Raw genomic sequence first — 20,470 nt, 5'->3', positions numbered from 1 at the left:
TGATGGCTCAGAGCCTGGAGCCTGTTTCCGATTCTGTGTCTCCCTCTCTCTCTGCCCCTCCCCCGTTCATGCTCTGTCTCTCTCTGTCCCAAAAATAAATAAACGTTGAAAAAAAAAAATTAAAAAAAAACCAAAAAAACATTAATATGAAATAATAGTGCAATGTATTTATCACAATGCCTGGTACATAAAAAGCACTCAGCATCTTAGCAACTGAGTGTGTGTGTGTGTCTGTGTATGTGGTGTATGTATACAGGTGACAGTATACACACACACACACACACACACACACACACACATATAGTCATACAACCATATACAGATCCAAATATATATATATATATATACACAAATATGACCATATAACTGTATAACAAGTATATATGTATGTATAATAATAGCACATAATAGTGATATATACATCTGCAAAAGTGAAAACTTAATTAGTGACAAGAAATATTCACATTCTTGTAAATTCCAATTAATCCATTGGAAAAAATTTTCCCTTTGAATTATTCACTTTGAAGAGAATCACCTTTAAATTTAGATCATTTTAAAATATAGTAAAACAAAACAAACCCACAATCCCTGCACTGGCAGAATTTACAATCTAATAGGTAAGACTGATCACTTTAATCACAGTAATCCAGTGACAGAAATGATAATATAGGACTAACTGGAATGCTTTGAGAGCATATAGAAAGGGGCACCTAACAACAGGGGAATAGGGATAAAGAAGAGATGCTTATTCCAGGGAATAATGCTTATTCTTACTCTCAAAAGATGAAGAGTTGTCAAAAGAAGAAAGAAAGTGGTTTAAGGAATAGCATTCCAGGATAAGAGGGAAAAAATGCCATAACTTAGAAGTATGATGAATGAGACAGGTGTGGGCCAGGACCTTGAATCAGCACACTAACTAGCACAATGGTTAAGAAAACGAGTTCTTGGGGCGCCTGGGTGGCGCAGTCGGTTAAGCGTCCGACTTCAGCCAGGTCACGATCTCACAGTCTGTGAGTTCGAGCCCCGCGTCGGGCTCTGGGCTGATGGCTCAGAGCCTGGAGCCTGTTTCCGATTCTGTGTCTCCCTCTCTCTCTGCCCCTCCCCCGTTCATGCTCTGTCTCTCTCTGTCCCAAAAATAAATAAACGTTGAAAAAAAAAAAACAAAAAAACAAAAAACGAGTTCTGTGAAATGGTGAGAATTTTAAGAAATTCTTGTGCCTGAGCCTAATCCCATAGATTTTGCTTCTGTGGACAGTGTGTGCACACACATATGTGTCCATGTGTGTGCATTTGTTTAAATTCCACAGTAAACATTGCTGCATACCCTAGTGAAGGACTCAGTTGAAGGTAAGTTCATCAGGGATATTGCCCCATAAATATCAGTTTGGGGGCAGCTGAGAGCTACAGATGAGTCTGGGGAAACTGAAAATGGGAGATTGCAGACTGTGATTACTCTATCATGTAATGAATTAGAACTATATCCTATAGCAAGGAGCCACTGAAAGCTTTTAAGGAAGATCATGGCATTGTCTGAATTTGATTTTAAACACATCACTGCGGGAGTAGAAAGCAAGATGAACTTGAATGAGTTAGACTCCTGGCAGAGGCCCAGTGAAGAGACTATTTCAGTATACAGACTAGGAGAAAAAGATTAAAATCCAATCTAGAGTAGTGAGAGTGGGGACAAGTGCGAGGGAAAAGTGAAATTGTCAAGAATTGAAGATTGAGTAGATATTAAGTACTTAAAAGCAGAAGAAATTGTAAAAATTAACTTGGATATTACATTTTTCTGGTAGTGAAATAATAATAAAACTAATGGTGTTGAGTTCCTGTTTAAGAAGTATCAAGTGGTGAAATAGTGTCTGAAACTGGCTTGCAAGAGATAATACATTTGTTCAAATAAATTTTTTAGTGCTAACACACTATCAAAGAGGTAACTTCTCTGAGGAAAGCTATGATAACGTGGTCTAGATATCTCACTTTCTGAAGATCTGGTTTAGAGGGATGGGTATATGATGTAGTCATTGGACTCAAAAAATTAACGTTCAGACACTTTAGCAACTGCTTCATTGCAATCAATTCCTGGCTTGGAGAGGAGATAGTCTCATTTGTCAATTAAAGAAGGATTGATGTGTTTCCAAGAGCCAAAATTGGCCTTCTGTTGTATAAATTAAGGAGCCTGACTTGTAAGGATTATGTTACCTTCGCCTAATACAGAATGGAAAGGCGCTAGAAATCAGGGACAACATGTTTTTTCTATAATTCAAAGATATACTTTTTACCTCTCTCTCTCTCTGGATGAGTTTTACTCATCTTTAAGGCTGATGTCAGGTGCTACCTTTTTCAGGAAGCCTTCCTTAATCAGAATTTGTCTCTCGTTTGCATTAGGCACTCCTGATTTGCGTTTCTGTGCTACAGAGTGGATGTCACAGCAAATTACAGTGTTCTCTGCTCATGTATCTGCATTCCTAAACTGTTGAGGGGATAAGGAATGTCTTCGCTAAATGAGTATGAGACTTCATATTCCTGCACAATTAAAGTAGAATGACAGTCTTGACCCAAAATGTCTAATAAGGATGTCTCTGCTAAATTTTAAAAAAACCTACTAGAATAAATGTCCAAATGAGAACAGTTTAATAGATCCCTATTTAAATAAGAGCACCTATAAGTGTTTTTTTTCCTTAAGTCACTGAATGGGTAGTGTGGTTATTTGCTAATGTTCACCTCAGTATTTCTATCACACCTCAAACATCAAGCATTTTACTTTAGAACTCTAAATCCCTAACATATAATTTCCCACCTACAGTTCCCTGATCCCCAATTTTTGAGCTACTTCCTCTATTTTTATGGATACAGAGCAATTTAGGTAGAAACATTTTGGCCCCTTCAAAAAACGACCACCACTTCATCAATGACAGATAATAGATCCCTTAAATCATGGATTAAACTTTACGGATGCACAATCCCTCCTCAAATTTTCTCTTACCTGTGGCCTATGCTGCTGTTTTCTCTTTTCTAGACCAGCTCCTCTTCCTCACTCACCTTTGCAAGCTTCTATGTCTCAGCAAATCCCATAAATATCAGTGTACCTCCAATTTTATTCTACTGTCTCTTCTTTCACTCTATCTGTTTTTACAGGGTAGTCTCAGCAATTTCCAAGACCTCACTGATTTCCTATACCAATGACTCACATATTTATGTGCATGGTTTATTCAACCACCTGTTGTTCATGTCCTCTTGTAGGACCACAAGCTTAAGATATCAAAAACTAAGCTCATCTTTACCCATTCTTTCTCATCTTTTCACTGTGTCAGTGAGTCGTATCAAACATCCAGATACATAAGCCATATTTCATTTCTTCTTTCTCATCCCCACATTCATCCATCTCCTAAGTAAATAAAGCATCCACTTGTGTACATCTCTCCATTCTCACCATCCAGGACACTATTATGTCATCCTCAGATCATTGTTTATAATTGCCTCTGTCTGCTTAGTCTTACTCTTCTTTTGTCCTTCTCAAGCATATTCTTTTCACCAAAGCCATGTTGATAATTCTAAAAGGCAAACCTAACACTGCCACTTGCCTGCTTTCAACACCCTATCGTCTCTCCATTGCCATGCAATAAAGCCCAAATTCCTTAACAAGATTTAAAGATCCTGTAAAATATAATACTTGATGTCTTCAATTTCATATTCTACAATTTTCTACCTAACCCTTCATAATCCAGTCTTACTGAAACTTTAAAGGCATCTGAAAGCACCATGTTTGGTTTTCTTTCCAGACCTTCAAACCTATTGGTTCCATTGATACATCTAATCTCAGATGATATGCAGAAGTGTGATTCTAGTGACATGTAGGAAACCATTTATTGGACTTCTAGTATAGTCTATTTGAAGATAAATCTCAATATGAAATCAACACACATCCTGGATTTTTTTAATGTTTATTTCTGAGAGAGAGAGAGAGAGAGAGAGAGAGAGAGAGAAAGAGAAAGAGAGAGCAAGCAGGGGAGGGGCAGAGAAAAACAGAGACAGAATCCAAAGTAGGCTCCAGGCTCTGAGATGTCAGCACAGAGCTTAATGCTCAGGAGCCATGAAAGATCATGACCTGAGCTGAAGTCAGATATTTAACCGACTGAGGCACCCAGGTGCCCCACACATTCTGTTTATTTAAAAAAAATTTTTTTGAGAGAGAGATAGAGAGCACATGAGCAGGGGAGAGAGGCAGAGGGAGAGAGAGAAAGAATCTAAAGCAGATTCCATGCTTAGCATGGAGCCTGACATGGGAATCCATCCCACAACCCTGGGATCATGACCTGAGATGAAACCAAGAGTTCAATGCTCAACTGACTGAGCCACTCAGGCATTCAGCACAAATTCTGTTTAAATAATTTACCTCTCATCTTGTCCCATGCAACTACTCATTCTTTATATCTCAAATTAGGTGTTACTTTATCTTATAATCTATGTGGAGTAAATTAGATATTGCCATGATATTCCCTGTAGCACTTTTTAATTTGTGGCATTATTCTTATATTCCTTTAAAACTACAGGCTCCCCTGACAGCCAGTAATCTCAGTGAAGATGCAATGATGATGATGACCTTTATTACTGTATCCTCACTACCTATATATCTGGCACATGTAGAAGCTCAAGGCATTTTTTGTTGTTTTTGCTGCTGAAGGATTGAGAGTTAAAGTTAGGGGGAAAGCTTTTTTCCATTTTCTTTGGCCACAGAGGGTTCTAATGACATGAATCAAAGTAACCACTAGTAGTATATACCAAATCAACCCACCAGCTTTATATTATAATTAGGGAAATTCCTCCAAACCTGGCAACAGGTTGTCTCGGAATTAATTTCTGGTATTTTGTTTCATTTTCTTCTGTGATTCATGGACAGTTTTAAAGGAAGCTGGAAGAAGATATACCTCAAGGAAAGATTACTAAGTGTTATTTTAGTCCAGAAACCTTCTATCCTTTGATGTGTGGGCTTGTGTTTGGGCAATTAACACATTCCTCTCATACTTTGAGTAGAAGTGTGCTGTCACTTTTGCACTAATATATAGGAGCCTCTCTAGTTGCTTGAAAAGTGCTGGAGAAGAGACCTGACAGCTGCACAGGAAAATTACATGTTTATCATTGTGAGGACAGTATTAGCAACCATTCGAGTCAGGGTCACTGAAGGGGGAAAAAAATCATAGCAAGAATTAGGGCTATATAAAATGGAATGAATAAAGGATGTAGCCTGGAAATATTTGATGCCCGATGAGCTAATGATATTGCTAATCTCATCAGTTGATAGAACTATTTTTCAGTACTATTCGAAAAAATACACGAGACTATCAATTTAATGTTCATTAAGAGAACAGACCTATAGATAAATCATTAACAAGATGTAATTTGGGGAAAGTGATCAGATGCAGTATCAGTGAACCCAAGACATGTTAAAATCCAGGTCTTCTATAATTGTTTTTATATGTAAAAAATCTTCTGATATCTTTAAGGATATAATGAAAAGCACTTCAGCTGATTCTGGGATACAGGAATTTTTCTCATTAACAAAAAAAGGGGGGGTGCCTGGGTGACTCAGTCAGTTAAGCATCGGACTTCAGCTCAGGTCATGATCTCACGGTTCATGGTTTCGAGCCTCACATTGGGCTCTGTGTTGACAGCTCAGAGTCTGGAGCCTGCTTCAGATTCTGTGTCTCCCTTTCTCTCTGCCTCTCCCCTGCTCTTGCTCTATGTGTGTCTCTCTCTCGTAAATAAATAAACATTAAAAGAAAATTTTAAAAAGGAGATGTCAATGGTCAGATTTTGTAACAAGCCCCCTGTTCTAAATAGTTCCAGATATATAAATCAAGTCTGGATATCGTGGGGTTTTCATCTGGAAAGTAGATAAAAGAAGAGAAATATAGTATCTCTGTCTTAATAATTCTTCAAGCCAAATTTTTCTTGTTTGTTTGTTTTTTAAATGATAAAATGATGATTTGGGAAAGATAAAAAAGAGAAAAAGAGTTTGACATTCCAATAAGAAATGTACTGAAAGTAGGAAGAAGGGATTCTTAAAAATCACATGAGTCTCTTCTAATGTGTTTCTTTCTACCAAGCCCTTTAGAATGCTCTATAATTGCCTGATTATTTTTCAAGTTAAAGAAATTATGTTGATGGCAAGCTGTTATACAGGACAGAGCTTTTTTTTTGAGCTTGTACCAGGCACTGTGTTGATTCTTAGAAGTGCGGAAGTGAACTAAATAAGTAAGTCCATATTCTAATGGAGCTTTACAGTATGGTAGAAGATGGATATAAACAATCATATAAAAATAAATATATAATGATTTAAATTGTGATAACTGCTAGGAACTAAAATGCTGAACACTATGAATGCAGCTAACTAGAGAACTGATTTCGTCTGGGAAGGTCCGTTTAGGATCTGAAAAATGACAAGGCATGACCCAGTAGCATTCCAAGCCGAGGGGAAAGGCTGTGAGTTCTTAGGGACCATTGTCAATCCAAGGAAATAAAAGGCAGCCATTGTGGCTGGAATGCAGAGAGAGATGGAAAGGAGGACGTAAGATGAAGAGGCAGGAGTTGCCGGGAGCCAGATCATGCAGAGATTTATGGTCGTTTTATGGGTCAGGTCTTTATCTTAATAATGATGGGAAGCCTTGAAGTACTTAATACTAAAGTAGCACAGTAAGCATATTATGGACACGTAGGGTAGAGTGTGTAAAATTATTTCCAAAAACATTAAGCAATATTCAAAAAAATTCTTCCATTCTTGAATTGTATTGTTTACTTCTCAAATATTTTAATCCAGACGAACCCTAGAGAAACTAGACAAAGCATGTGGGAAAAATCCTTCATGTAAACATTTATTGAACAAATATGTTAACAAATATAGATTCAGGACTTTCCAATGATCCTGAGTCCATAAAAAACACAGGCACTTAGGATCAAAGGGTGAGCAAAACAGACAAATCTACTGCTTTCCTAGAGCTCACAGTCTGGAAGGAAAGAAGGGAAAAGGTTCTGTAAACTCTTGAACTCGTGGTAACAAGTTTGTATGACCAAAGCTAACTGACAAGCTGGACAGTCCTATCTGGCGAGAGTAGGTAACCTGGATGTGGGATCTGTACTTCCTTAATCATACTTCTTTTCAAAATTCAGCTTAACCACATTGCCCTTTGATTCAGGCATTTGTCAACCATTCTGTTGGGGGTTAGCAATTTTTAGACCATGCTGTATTAGCATGTTGATCAGAAAACTAATGAAACACATCATCTTCATCTTAAAACTTGATGCCAGGGGCTCAGTTGATGGCTCAGTCCGTTAAGCCTCTGCCTTTTGGTTTGGGCTCAGGTCATGATCTCAGTTAGTGGGTTCGAGCCCTGCATCAGTCTCTATGCTGACAGCATGGAGCCTGCTTCAAATTCTCTCTCTCCCTCTCTCTCTGCCCCTCCCCGACTCATACTGTCTCTCTCAAAATAAATAAATAAACTTAAAAAAAAACCCTCAATGCCAGTATAGTCACGTATTTCTCCAATCTAAGCAGTTCTGTCTTACCTTGGTGCGGGTACTGGAGATTAGAACAGAAATATCACTCCATGCTTTCCCACAATGCAGTCTGAATTTTGAGCCAATTTTATTTATGCTAAAGCAAAAAAGACAGACAACCTTTAAGAGTATAATCAATCCCTTTTTATATCAAAACAGTGACAAAAACTTGAAGATATACATATAAAAGCTCAACTTTTTTTTTAAAAAAAAAGAAAAGTCAAGTCTGGATACTCAAGCCATCATGACTACCGTAGAGTAAATTTACATGTGGAGGTAAAGGGTGTTTTTATTTTAAATAGTAATAATTTTGGAGATTCAGTCTTATGAATTCAATCTTATGCAATTGTGGTTGCATAATTTTATGCTTGTGGCCACAGATCACACTGACTGATGGTTATATTTCATAATACAAATAGTGAATTTTCTACTAATAACAAGCAGAGCATTTATAATTTGTCAAGTGCTTATTATGCATTAGAAACTTTGGATATTATTTTTAGTCTTTTATTATTTTGTCTATCTTAACAAAATAGACATCACGATAGTTTTTTGTTTTGTTTTGTTTTGTTTTAGTTGAAGTAATCCCAGAAATACAAGACATGGGGCTGGAATTTGCACACTGGACCTCAAAATTTTCAAAATTGTGTTTCTGTATTTTCAAAAGGAGACTGAGTCTAAGTGAAGATGGTGTTGTTGAAATGGAAGCAGACATTTCATGCAATGGTTTTCACCTCATGTACGGCTGCCTTCTACATGGGCTCTTTAGAATGCTTAGTCAGCCTGTGTGATAGATTGCAAAAATGGCCCAAATTCTGCATCTCCCCTTATATCCATACCCTTTTCCATAGTTTTTGTTTTGTTTTGTTTTGTTTTGTTTTGTTTTGTTTTTGTAGTGCCTTCTCACTGTGGGCAACGTAGCATACCCTGCTCCTTGACACTCAATCAAAAGTCTGACACAAGCTGAGACTTATAACAGGCTTGCTCTTGGGGCTTGCTTTCTCCTGTGCTTCTGCTCTCACCACGAGAACAGCTCCAGCTAGTGTGCTGGAGGATGGAAGACACCCAGAACAGGCTGAGTCACCACAGTTACTGCAGCTGACAGCCAGCCAATCCCCAGATATGTCGATGAACCCTGTCAAGATCAGCAAAGCTGCCTGGTCGACCACCAACAGACCAAAGATATGTGAGCAATAAATTCGGTGTCCTGTGTCGCTGAGGTTTTGTGGTCATCTTTAATACAGCATTATTGTGGCAATCAATAACTAAAACATCTGAAGTCAACATAGGTGTAAGGAGGGTGATATCTTTAGAAATCATCAACATCATCATTTCTAGCTTTGGCTATTCACGCACATGATTGTCTTAAATGTGTGTCTCCCAGAATCACAGCTTATATCCCCTGCACAAACCCCTCTGAATTCTAGACTTGGATATTGAACCACCAAAAATCTGCATCTGGATGTCTTAGTGGACAACTCTGACTTAACATGTTTCAATCAAAATTCTTCCCTTTCCCTGACTCCCTGCAAAACCACTTTCCTCAGTTTTATACGTTTCCGTAAATGGGACTAGCATTGATCTATTTAGTCAGGACAATACTAGTCGCCTTTGACTCCATTTGTACACAGTCTGTGTCCAAAACATCAGTAAATTCTGTCTTTCAGATTAGATACTAAATTCAACACACCTCTATGCTGTCTTCTCTCACCTAAATGACTGCAATAGCATCTGAACTGGTATCTCAGCCTCTGCTCTAGCCTTGATTCAATTAATTATCCTCAACACAAATAGATCAATCTTTTTGAAACTGTAAATTGGATCCCATTACTTTATGCTCAAAGCCCTTCATACTCAAAATTCAATGTCCTTAGTGTGGGTTATGAGACATTGCATGTTGTCTTCCCCAATCCCCCTCTGTTTTCTTATCTCTACTTTCACATCACTTAACTCCCCTGCTTGCTTATTAGGTGCTAGGAGTCTGGCACTCTTGCTATACGTCAAGGGTATGCGTATCAAGCTTGTTCCCACTTCAGATCATTTGCATTGCATTTCCTCTTCCTAGAATGAATTTCACTCAGGTATTTGCCTGACACACTCACTTACTTCAATTAAATCTCTGCTCTAATGCCTCTACTACAGAAAAGCATCCTCTGCTGACCTTAGTTAAAATAGCAACCCCCTACCACATACATACATATATGTGTACGTGTATATGCATATATATTTTTTCTTTTTAAACTTCATACTTGTATCTCACTAGAATGTAAGCATCATGAAGTCAGAGATTTTGTCTTGCCATGGCTGTAACTCCCAGCCCCCAAATAGTGCACCTTTCAATACAATTAATAAATAATAACTGAATGAAAGAATGAATGAATGAATGAATGAATGAATGTGTAAATATTATAGAAATAGCCCCAGTAGCTGCTACTCCCCTCTCCATAACAGATGCTAATGTTCATAAAGGCTCTGTATTTTGGTTAATTGTGATGGACTAGTCTAGCTCTTTTCTACCATAACAGAACCAATCCAAGGAATAAATCAAAAATAAAAATAAGATAAACAATTAACCCTAATGGCATCCAGGTTAACTGTATCTTCATGTTAGGGGCATTGGTGATTAGAGTACACTGTTACAGGGCATGAACCTACCTACATACAATAGGAGTTGCAGATTCAAAGCTGTGGTTCTGCAATGTTTGAGGTTTCCATGGGAACAACACAATTTCGTGTTCTGTTTAGAAGCTTAAAATATGTGGTGGCAAGCAAGCGCTGCTGTTAACATACCACGTGAGGGTGATTCAAAAGATGAAAGCCTATAAAAATTAATGATCAGAGAAAAATGTGGACTAGTAAATAAACAACCACATTATTAAAAACAGAGGAAATATAATTGGCCACATATGGTCACATTATAACAAAGCAAGAGTCATTGTACTCTTTAAGCCTCTTACATATTTACATCCATACCTTGATGACTCAACAGAGGGAGCAACTGATATGTCAACACCCTTACAGAAATGAAATCTTTCTTTTATTAATACTTTCCATGACATCTAATTAGCTATTAAGAAAATGGCTTAACAGTGAGAACAGGTACCTAAAATAAAACCATCCTAATGAATTACCACCATCACATTTGCTTAAAAGTAGAACTGGCTTTGGAAATAATAGACTCTAGGCTAGAGAGGTTTAGAAGCCAGGTAACAATTTAGATGAAATAAAATCACTGTGCATTTGAATTTCACTTAATTGCATCATCTTCTCAGAATTTTGAAAACAGAAAGAAACAAAGCTTTGTCTCTTTAGAGGTCGTTGTGCGATTTGAAAAAGAAAATGTTAATATATACAGCTACAAGAGATCTTTGTAAAAATTTTGTTTTCTGTAAGTTACCACAATCTTGAAGACTTCTGGTAAGGCTCAGAAATGATTCAGAGAACCATAAAAATGCTGTTAAAATTCTTCTCCTTGGCCAAGATGTTTACCGGCCCACAAAAGTTTTACAGTCTTTTCTCAGACTCATCAATATTTCAGAAACAAAATATCACTGATAGTGCAAGATGAAAAGATCTTTTCAAAAATTTTCTTGATGTATGACTTATTGAAAAATAGATTTTCCTACCTTCTTTGGGTAAGTTGTGGTACATCTAGACAACGGAATATTATTCAGCCCACATGCACAAAAAGAAATGAGCCATCAAGGCATTCGAAGAGATGGAAGAAGCTTCAATGCACATTAGCAAGCGAAAGAAGCCAATCTGAAAAGACTAAATACTGTATGATTCCAACTATTTGACATTTTGGAGAAGGCAAAACTATGGACAGTAAAAGATCAGTGGTTGTCAGGGGCTGGAGGGAGGGATGAAGAGGCAGAAAAGAGAGGATTTTTAGGACCATGAAAATACTCTGTGATACCATAGTGATAGATACATGCCATTATACATTTGTCCAAACCCATGGAATGTATAACACCAAGAGTGAACCCTAACATAAACCACAGACTTTGAGTGACAATGATGCATTAGCGTAAGTTTATCAACTGTGACAAAACTACCTCTCTTGTGGGGGATGTTGATAATGGGGGAGGCTATGCATTGGTGGGGACAGGGAGTATGTGGAAAATCTTTGTACCTTTCCCTCAATTTTGCCATGAACCTAAAACTTTTCTTTAAAAAGTCTAAAGTAAAAAAAGAAAAGTATGTATTCATCTTGTGCAGCACTGTCTCCCCAGTGCCTAACAGAAGGCTTGACAAATAGTGTTTAATAAATTGCTGTTAAATGAATTAATGACTAATTTGTTAGATGGACTTGGTTTAAATCCAAACTCAACCACTTTCTGGATGGAGAAATATGAACAAATTATTCCTATAAACCTCAGTTTCCTCATTGAAAATCAGGATATAATAAAATCTAATTCACTGAATTTTTGTGAAGAGCAAGTCATGTACTATGTATGATGTGCTTTGTTAACTATAAGGTGATTCAGAAATATTAAAAACCATTATTATCATGTGTAAGGATCAAAGCATGTAAGATTTCCCCAGAGTGAAACCCAGTTATAATATGTCTACCCTGCGCCATATAAACTCCCCAAACATTTCCTAGCCTTTATCTCTCAATATTGCCAGATTGGCAGAGAAAATTTATTTCCAACAAGCTAAATGTGTTCTGAAATCCAGAAGGTCTCAGCATGGACCATAAGATGACAAACTATAGACTTTATGGATGTCTGTGAACATACTAGACAATAAGTAAATGTGTGCATCCTATACCTGTTCAACCCAGCATTAAATTATACCATCCCACTTTGGGACCTTTCTATGAATCTAGATTCACTTTACAGATTATAGCTCCTTAATTTATGCCTCAAGATATACCATATACTTCTCTTGTCTCCTCTGCCCTGCAAATATGGATGCCATGCTCTATCCACATGAAGTACTAGTGGATGCAGAAGGGTATACAGTATGGACCATTTGGGATTATTTGTTGTAAGTCATATAAGTATTTGGTGCATTGGAAAAGCTATGGCCCTAAAAAAGTAAACATGGGTGTCCGTTTCCCATATATATGCTCTTTAAAGTATGTAAAAGAATCATCCAGGTTCAAGTGAGTCTGACTTTCAGCTAAACGTGCCTGGCCCAGATGCCCAGAATGAGAGATATATTGCTGGAGGAGGTGTGATATTGGATCTCCACAAAAGATATATGTTAAAGATGGCATGATATTGCATCTCAACTGCTTTGAAGGTATGATCTATATAAAACTATGAGGTACCTCCCTAGGAGGAAGTCTGTATAATAAAATCCACATCCCATTTTAAAAGATAGCATCAGACCCCCTTCACCCACTTTGTCCATCCTCTACCCCCCCTCCCTCTGGTGCTCATCAGTTTGTCTTCTGTGTTTATATGTCTGATTTTGCTTTTGTTTGCTTGTTTATTCATTTGCTTTGTTTTTTAAATTCTACATATGAATGAAGTCACATGGTATTTGAGATATAGGCCTCTTGTTATGGTAAGAATTAAGTCACAGGAATAAAAAGCATAGCACAGAGAATATAGTCAGTGATACTGTAATATTGTGTGTAACTATACTTAAATTAAAAAATTAAAATAAAATAAAGAATTAGAAACCAGTATGAATGGGAATCCATGGGCCTACATCATAACGATTGGATTAAAAAGTGATTGTAGTGAGTTGGAAACTTTGTAAATTAATTTTAAAAACATGATTTTTAAATGATACTCATGAAAGGAAGAGCCATAAACCCCTATTTTAGGACATGAAGTGGCTGTTACAACACCTTATTTTAAAGATTGATAAGTAGGGGCGAAAAAAAAAGTTTCTACCTTCCATTCATGTAGGCATTCTGGGGTGGCCAAATAGTCTCAGTTAATCAGAAAATCTCTTCTTTCTAAAAACAAAAGGAAGAAAGAAAAAGAAAGAAAGAAAAGAAAGAAAGAAACAAAGGAAGGAAGGAAGGAAGGAAGGAAGGAAGGAAGGAAGGAAGGAAGGAAGGAAGGAAGGAAAAGAAAAAAGAAAAGAAAAGAAAAAGGAAAAGAAAAAGCCAATTCATGGAAGGAATGGTAGAGCCAGAAAACCATCATTCTGTAACCCCTAAAGAAATGAGCATATGCAAGATTTATCAACTGGTCTAAAAAAAAAATCAGGAAGTAAGGTTAAAGAAGACCCAGACATCTGTTTAGTTCCACTATAGCTACCCCATGGATTGCTTTCTAGACTCTAGACTCAAGGGGAAAGTAGAACAGTGAAATGGAGGGATCAGACTGTCATCATTCTCATCCTGAGATCAATCTTATTGTCACTAATGATAATAATCATTATCAATCATATGTTAAAGTAGTTCGAGATATAATGTAATATGCAAACTGCAAAAACTAGGAAATATGCTAGTTGAAGTTGTTGAGTTTGAATCCATCAAGATTTAGGCCTAAGCTTACATTTCCCCGTCCATAGAAAATGTAGGGATGGAAGATTAAGCTGAGCACAAGGAAGCAACTAAATTTGTCCTGTACGGTAGCTTCTAGCCAATGTGGTAGCTACTTAAATTCTAATTTAAATGAAATTTAAAATAAAAAACAAATTACAAATTCAATTGCTTAGTCATGCTAGCTATATTTCAAGAGCTCAAGAGCCACATGTTCTTTGTCTATCTTATTGTTTAGCATACATATGGAAAATTTCCATTGTGGTGGAAAATTTTATTGGACAGTTCTGAAAAAGCTAAATGAGAAGTTAAGACCTTCCATAGCTGGATCTATTCAATAAATCAGTTTCCTGAGACTGAGAGAGGTGAGGAAACTGCAGAAGAAAAGTTTGAAGCTCCCGAGGCTGGTTCATGAGGTCTAAAGAAAGAAATCATCTCCATAACATCAAAGTGCAAGGCGAAGCAGCACCTACTGACATAGAGGCTGCAAGTTATTCGGAAGATCTAGCTAAGAGAATTAATTAAGGGAGTTACACTAAACAACATATTCTTAGTGGAAATGAAACAGACTTCTACTGGAAGAAAATGCCATCTAGGACTCTCACAACTGGAAAGAAGAAGTCAATGCTTGGCTTCAAAGCTTCAAAGGATAGGCTGACTTTCTTTTTAGGGGCTAATGCAACTGATGACTTTAAGTCAAAGCCTCTGCTCATTTACCATTCTGAAAATCCTAAAGCTCTTAAGAATTATGCTAAATCTACTCTGCCTGTGCTTTATAGATGGAACAACAAAGCCTACATGACAGCATATCTGTTTACAACATGGTTTATTGAATACTTTAAGCCCACTGTTGAGACTTACTGCTCAGGAAAAATATTCCTTTCAAAATATGACTGCTCTTTGACAATGCAACTGGTCATCCAAGAGTCCCTGATAGAAATGTACAATGAGATTAATGTTGTTTTTTATGCCTACTAACTAAACATTCTGTAGCCCATGGAGCAAGGAGTAATTCCAACTTTCAAATCTTATTACTTAATAAATACATTTTTTAAGATATAGTTGCCATATCTAATAATTCCTCTGATGGATATAGGCAAGGCAAATTGAAAATTTTCTGGAAAGGATTCACCATTCTAGATGCCATTAAGAACATCTATGATTCATTGAAAAAGGTCAAAATATCAACATTAAAGGAGTTTGAAAAGACTTGATTACAACCATTGTGTGTGGCTTTGAGAGGTTCAAGGTTTCAATGGAGGAAGTAACTGTGGGTATGGTAGAAACAGCAAGACAACTAGAATTGGAAGTGGAGCCTGAAGATGTAACTGAATTGCCACAATCTCATGTTAAAACTTTAACAGATGAGTTTTTTTTAACAGATGAGCAAAGAAATTAGCTTCTTGAGATGGAAACTACATCTGGTAAAGATGCTCTGAAGATTGTTAAAATGACAATAAAGGATTTAGAATATTGCATAAATTCAGTTGATAAAGCAGTGGCAGGTTTTGAGAGGATTGAGTCCAAGTTTCAGAGAAGTTCAACTGTGGTTAAAAATCTATCAAACACCATCACATGCTACAGAGAAATGGTTTGTGAAAGGAAGAGTCAATTGATGCAGCAAACTTTATTGTAGTCATATTTTAAGAAATTGCCACAGACACCCCAACCTTCAGCAACCCTGATCAGTCAGCAGCCAACACCATCAAGGCAAGACCTTCCATTAGCAAACAGATTATGACTCACTGAAAGCTTAGATGGACAGCACTTTTTAGCAATGAAGTATTGTAACTAAGTAATTAGGTATGTATATTTTTTTTGCACACTTGATAGACTACGGTATATCTAACCATAACTTTTATATGTGCTAGGAAACCCAAAAATAATCATTTGAATTGCTTCATTGCAACATTTGCTTTATTGAAGTGGTCTGGAACTGAACATGCGATATCTCCGAGCTGTGCCTATATAGTTTTTAACATCTTAGTTTCATGTCTTTCGGCAGTTTGGAAAAATATCTCAGACATTATCCCTTCAGATATGGATTCTCTGTGATTCTCTGGAGGTACTTTGTACCTCCAAGTGTACCTATATCAAATCTTTTTATGTGTTCCACATGTCTGTTAAGCTCTTTTCTGTACTTTCCATTAGTTACTAATTCTCTTTATCCGTGCCTATCTCCTATTAAACTCATCCGCTGAGGGGTTAATTTCAATTATTGGGCTTTCTTAATTCTATAATTTCTATTTATTTATTTTGTTTATAGAATGTAATTCTTTGTCAAAATTCTCCATCTTGTCATTAATTCCCTGAATCATAGTTAGAAAAAAAAAAACACCTCTATGTTAGAAAACTCCATTTACCATATATCCTGTGAGTTGTTCTTATTATCTGATTTGTACCTTATATTTTTGTCAAGTTGAATCTTCCAATATTACTGTTATAAAAACTGACTCCTAGGGGTGCCTGGGTGGCTCAGTAGGGTGAGCCTCTGACTCTCGGTTTCAGCTCAGGTCATGATCTCACAGTTTGTGAGTTCGAGCCCCACGCAGGGCTCTGTGCTGATGTCACAGAGTCTGCTTGGGATTATCTCTATCCCTCTCTCTCTGTCGCTTACTCATTCTCTCTCTCTCAAAATAAGTAAGTAAAAACTTAAAAAAAAACTGAATCCTAAATTTTATGTATAAAATTGGTGGTCCAGAACTGGCTGAACACATTTGAATATATATTTAAGAATATTTTACTTGCGATATGTCATTACGTTGAACTCCAATTTTAGAGGAAATCATGGAAAGCCAAAAATATGTATTATATTCATTGTTAATACAAGGAATGATAAATATATCTGTAAGTTCACATATACTAGGTCATAATAATACCACTTTAATGTTTACAAAAAACTTTTATATGTACAGTTTATTTTTTGAATAATTTTAGTAAAACATAATAATTTACATTTTAAAAACAAGAAAATGGAGTCCCAGAAAGAGTAAACAAATCTTCCAACATCATACATTTGCCTAATAAGGAGCATGACCAGTATTCCAATTCGGTTTTCTAGGTCCAGCTCCTGAGTTCTTTCTATTGTATGACATTTACCATTGCCTTCCTTATTTGAGAATAGATAAAATGAAGAAAAGCACTAAAGTTGTCCTCCTTCTTTGGTTTGTATTCATTGGATTGATTTTGGTTTGAAATTCTCCTTCAAGATCAAAAGCATGCAAATATCATACTGAAGGAAGCAACAGGTGCTTTCTCCCTCATATCCTTTTCTAGGATTATTATGGATTATTGTAATTCACATCTGAATTTAACTGAACTTATGATCTTCACTGTAGGAAAATTGTTGGTGGTTCATTATACATAAGGGACATTCTTACCAGAAGAGTCTAGAATTCAAATGGCTTTAGAGAAGACCATATAATGTATTTAACAGACTCCATATTATCCCCTGGCATATACTTTCTTCCTGTTTCTTTGCTGAGTTTCTTCTGTGTATATCCTTCCATCATTGTCTTTCAGCAAATTTCTTTAGCCTAAAACATTCTCTCTTCTATAAAGACTTTAAAAAAGTCAGCTATTATTTTTGCCCAGCGACTATCTAATCCACCTTCTACCAATAATAACATCTGATTTTCCTTTGGGCAACCATTTGTTCTCACCCACAATTCATGTGACTCTAGTGGGCCAATCCAATCCCTCTTTCTAGTCCCAGGAATTGTCGCAAGAACTAGATGTGGCCAATCAGAGCTTTTCTCACCCCCACCCCACCATGCTGACTGATAGAAGACTGTAAGACTGGATGTGTAATTCAATTAAGGCAATCAATATAAAGGCTAGGACTTTTTTCTGGAATTATGAGCCATAAAATCCCCATCTCTGATAGGCTTATTACATAGGTAAAGTATATACCTAAAGCTCTCTGGAAAGAGGAAGCTTATCTGAGGATGGAGCTGGTATAAAGGAAAGAATAACTGAGAGATGCAACTGTGAATGACATCATGCAGAGTTCTTGTATTCGGCTGTGCCTGAAGTTGCTGATCTACCTCTGAAGCTTATATGAGTCCTTCACTCTGTTAATATGTAAGCCAATTTAACCTAAGTATGTCAAATTCCACTTGACCTTGTATTCCCTCTGTTGTGTTCCTCATGGAACAACATATTTATATTTGTTGTATCCCTTTCCACAAATAGACTATGCATTCCTGTTAAGTCAAAGTAGTATGATATTAATCTCTATCCCATCAGTGCTTAGTAGTGTTTCTGCCTCATAAAATATGCTCAGTAAGTGTGGGGGAAAAAAAAGCAAGATAGAAGAACAAGATGAGGGAAGAGAGATTGGGATGATCATAGAGCCCAAATTTTAGGATGGCCATTTATTCCCTTTTATTCTATTTTCACATCACACAAAGCAAGCAAGGAAATCAAGAATTGCCCTTTGAATTTTCCACGCTGCTCTCACACAAAGGCTGATAATGTGCCATAAATTATATTGACAGAGTTGATATTATATATTCCATCTTATTGTCAGAACATATGCTGGATGATGCATCCTCAATTTTTTTATTCAAAAAATATGACCATTGTACTTACTCATAAGCGAGAGAATTATATTCACCAAGTAATAAATCTTGTCTGTCACTAAAACCCACAGGCCAATGCATTTCAGGATATGATGAAATCCCTCTTGTATTGACCCCAAAGTGCAGGATTCCTGTGAGCAGTGACAGGCGAGCTGAAATCACTTGAGCTTGTAAAAATAGTCAGAAGGAATACTTAAAAGCTTGCAGTCAAAGCCGGAGTAAAATGTTGCTAATGGAGAAAAAAATGCTTGCTTTCAAATACAGTTACTGAAAGAAGCTAAATTAAAGTGTCAGATGCAACAGCAGAGGCATCTTCTCTTTGGTTAAAAAATAATAATGCATAGCAATCATTCTAGTTATTAGCTCAGATACTCTCTTTTTTATCGATCTTTATATTGATCTGCTAGAACAGGCAGTAAAAGCAGTCTAATATTACTTAAATGTATACTCAGTTTTCTGCAAGACAGGAGTTTCTATAGAGAGCAATAGATGATCTTATACACTAAGTTTTCTTATTGTGTTAGTGTTTTTGTTTATAAACACTAACCACTAACATGCTTGTCACAGTGACTATTAAAACCCACAATTGAAAAAGTATATAATTTTACAGGTTGGGGAAATTAAATTTGAGGAATCATCTTCCTGGTTTTTCGTTTGCTTCCTGGTCAGTCATTAATTAGAAATATTACAGGAAATAGAAATTATAATATTGCTAATAGTAAGATAATTAGACCCTGGAGCTAGGCTGCTTGTGTTTAAAACCCAGCTCAACTATTATAGGACCCTGTTATATATATACAGTATGTATGCATATGTATATATACATATATGTTCTATATGCATATGTATATACACATATGTATGTTATATATATAACAAAAGCTATAGTATTTTGGGAAAATAAGTTAGGAACCTTTTATAACTCTTCTCAGAGGAGCAAGACCCAGTGGCAGAACACAAACCTACCTGAACGGAGGAAAAGTCTAACTTGTTCAGCTAATGACGCCTTCTTCATTTTTCAAGCGTCCCTAAAGAAGTAGCCTGAAAACACATGAATGTGATGATGCTCCTGTGGTCTTGCTAAACATGACTGACAGCCACAGGTTGATTGTTGAATCGTGCAGTCTTGAGAACCAGTGTCTGGACCCAATACCAAGCTTCACAGCTTACAAAATATACACCCTTATTAAATACATCACTTACTTGCCTGTGTTTCAGTTTTCTTATCGATAAAATGGAGATAATTAAGAATTTCTACCTCATAGGAATATTCCAGGAATTTAATGAGTTAACTCAAATGAAGAACTTAGATGACTTGACACATAATAATAACCAAATTAAGTCATTATTTTAAATAAGTACTTGCTAACTTATCATGATATGCAATTTTCTACTTGTCACCAATTTGAACATTGGATAATTGATAATACCACTGTGTATAAATCTGTAATATTAACAAACCATCATCATATACAGCCTCTCATATCCTTAAAAACAGGGTGATGTTTAAGCAATTTCCAATTCTCGGTGCGTAGTAAAAGAAAAAAAAAAAAAAGCAAATGTCCAACCAGCCTAAGTGGCCCTTAATTCCATTTTCACAGCAAATGGCTTTTAAATGAGCCATTAAATGCCATTTTCTGGTGTTGTCCTCCACCAGCAGTGAAGCCATACCTGTGTTCTTCAATGACAAATTGAAATCCTCTTATCAAGATTGTACAATTTCCAGATAGCAGAGAGCTAAACAAGAACAGTCACCAATGGTTACAATTAAATCTGTAGTAAGACTAATGGAGTCAAAGACTAGTTCTGTAGACTTGGGTTTTTCTCCATCCCAGCCCCCTCCATGGTATCCCAATGAGAGGGTCTAAGAGCAGCATAA

At 36.5% G+C, this 20,470-nt stretch overlaps 1 protein-coding gene and 1 long non-coding RNA gene across 6 annotated transcripts in view; both read left to right on the top strand.

Annotated features, from left to right (window-relative positions):
* LOC147572031 (uncharacterized) overlaps positions 1-20,470 on the top strand; it is a 602,793-nt gene that overhangs the window by 268,355 nt on the left and 313,968 nt on the right. The gene's annotated exons all lie outside the window — the stretch shown is intronic.
* On the top strand, positions 142-14,571 carry LOC147572034 (uncharacterized). Its single transcript, XR_015246956.1, has 2 exons — positions 142-940; positions 1,181-14,571. It is a non-coding gene; the product is annotated as an uncharacterized LOC147572034 (long non-coding RNA).

This window comes from Puma concolor, chromosome F2, assembly GCF_028749965.1.
Source record: "Puma concolor isolate L17-30 chromosome F2, mPumCon1.1.hap2, whole genome shotgun sequence".
In the NCBI taxonomy this organism is placed as follows: Eukaryota; Metazoa; Chordata; class Mammalia; order Carnivora; family Felidae; genus Puma; species Puma concolor.
Note: the sequence above shows the minus strand (reverse complement) of the source record. Positions and strands in the feature narration are given on the sequence as shown.